General features: G+C 49.9%; 1 pseudogene; it reads left to right on the forward strand.

Annotated features, from left to right (window-relative positions):
• The first annotated feature begins 1,877 nt into the window (after positions 1-1,877).
• Positions 1,878-2,350, forward strand: part of LOC102867606 — a 14,124-nt pseudogene continuing 13,651 nt past the window's right edge.

A 2,350-nucleotide genomic window follows, 5' to 3' on the forward strand; every position in this document is an offset into this window, starting at 1 on the left:
AGGACAGTTCTCCATGCTGTGTAGCATCCTGTGAGCAGATGTAAAACTCCTCTGTGCCTTTGTGCTACATTTTATTAACAGCAGATTGCAAGATGCTAACATTTTATCATGTCAGCTCTTGCATTTGAGCTCACACAGGCATCGGCCTGTCAACAATTAGCTGCTGGGTGGTGTCTTTTCTTCATCTTTTTTCTCTTTCTTTTTTTTTCCTTAATTGGAATCAGAAAATCTCCTTTCTTTCTTCTTTTTGGTAGTAGATGGAGTCCATGAAACACTCTGTGTGTACTTGGCTGTTTTTTCCATATTCACGGGCAATTAATTTCCAGCTATAATCCACTCACCCAGCTAACGCTGAGCCACCTCCCAACTTTGCCAGCCGTTTGCTGAAATAACTCTCCCCCTTCTCCCACCCCCCACTTGGGAATCACATAAGAGAGAATCACACTTCATCTGAATAGTGTGAAACGCACCTGGCTTTGAAACTTTAGTCAGTTAATCATCGGTCTCTAATTAAGTCACTTTTGTTTTGTATTTTTATACATCTGGCTTAGGATTGTTTTTGTTTCCCTGATTGTTTTTGTTTTTAAATTTAGAGTTCAATTTTTACTACTATGGCATATTAGCATCACTTTCGGGGTGAGATCAACCACCATTTTTAGCTCCAGAAATTGCCAGTGTTTTAACTACAGGGGCAATAAGCATTTATTAAACATCTGCAGGTGCCTGGCCCTTGAGGTGCGATGGATACCTCCCTTGCACAATTTCATACCCACATATGATCATTCTTCCCACATGAAACCCTTCCCTGGCTCCCCACTGCTCTGGAACAAAGTCCCACCTCCCCAGACTGGCCTGTGCAGCTTTTCATAGCCCACAGCTCAATTGACCTTTCTGCGGTCTCCTCCCTCCACCTTCCTTATTGCTGTTCTTCAACTCTTGGTGACTCCATGCATGCAGAGCAGCTCCATTAACTTTGCAGGGCTGTGACCTTACAGAAGCCCGTTGCCAGGTCTTTCCTCTTAGGCACTCCTGGGTGTATTTGAACCACCAACCTTTCACTTTTTAGTCCAACACGTAAGCATTTGTACCATTCAGAGATTCCTTATTGCAGTAGTTTCCTGCCAATCCTGCAGGCCTTTTCTCACCAGGGTGCCTTGGCTAGGCCACCCTTCCCTGCAGGCACTTATGACAGCCTCCCCTGCATGACCAGCCATACTCTTCCTGCTGCTGACTGTGCCCTGCCCTTCTCTCTCCCTCGATGGGAGTAATCTTTCTGGATTCTTGCAGATAAGGAGCATGTCTGGCTCACCCACTGAAGCTGCCAGCGGCCTCTTGGTCAAATCCAGTGGTTGGTTCTCTGCCCTCGTCTCTCTTGCCCACCTAGTACCTTTTGCAGACATTTCCCTAGGATTTCAAAATGCCACTCTCTCGGCCTCAGGAGCTTCTCCTCCTCTGTCAGTTGCTGCTGCTCCTCCTCCTTCTCCATTCATGTCCTCAGATGGGTTCTGAGACCACCTTTCTTCTTGATCAGTGTCTGTCTCTGGAGTAGCTCATCAGCTCATAGGGTCGCTATGAGTCGCAAGCAACTCGATGGCACATAACAACAACAACAACCCAGAGACCAGCAGCAGTAGGAGTGCCTTGTCACCACCAGAGCCAAGGGTATGAGGGTACAAGGGGAGAAAGCTGTGTCAGATCTCAGAGGGAGCAGCTGTGGTCATCTCCAGAGCTCACGAAAGGGTGTATATAAAAATACGAAGAGCGGCAGCCTTGGCGACAGGGAGGGGGGTGATGCCGCCTGTCTCCAAGTGGTCCCACCTACGCCCCATGCGGGTTTCTTTTAAGCCTCTGTAGTGTCCATCTCCCTGCTCAGGTCTATGGAGCCCGCTCGAGACTATCTGCTGTTCGGGGGCGCCTTTTCCGCCATCCTCCCCTCTGGGGCCATTGATGTAAGTGACCTCCGGCCGGTCCCAGACAATCAGGAAGTTTTCTGCCATCGCGAGATAGACCAGAGTCTGATCCTGGAACTTCTGGAGCTGCAGGCCCATGTGCGAGGCGAGGCGGCAGCGCGGTACCACTTGGAGGACGTCGGCGGGGTCCAGGGCGCGAGGGTTGCACAAGTGGAGGCCGTGCGGGCCCTCCCTTTGGAGAAGTTGGCCCTGGGGGGCCGCTGTCAGGAAGCCTGGGTCCTTTCTGGCAAACAACAGGTTGTTGTTGTTCTTGTTATGTGCCCTCAAGTGGCTTGTGACTTATAGCGACCCTATGTACAACAGCCCTAAACTCTGCTCTGTCCTGTGCCAATCGCACTGTCTCTGACACTCCCATCCCAATTATTCCAGTCACTGAATCA

This window comes from Elephantulus edwardii, unplaced genomic scaffold, assembly GCF_000299155.1.
Source record: "Elephantulus edwardii isolate Elephantulus edwardi_28Jun2011 unplaced genomic scaffold, EleEdw1.0 scaffold00005, whole genome shotgun sequence".
NCBI lineage: Eukaryota > Metazoa > Chordata > Mammalia > Macroscelidea > Macroscelididae > Elephantulus > Elephantulus edwardii.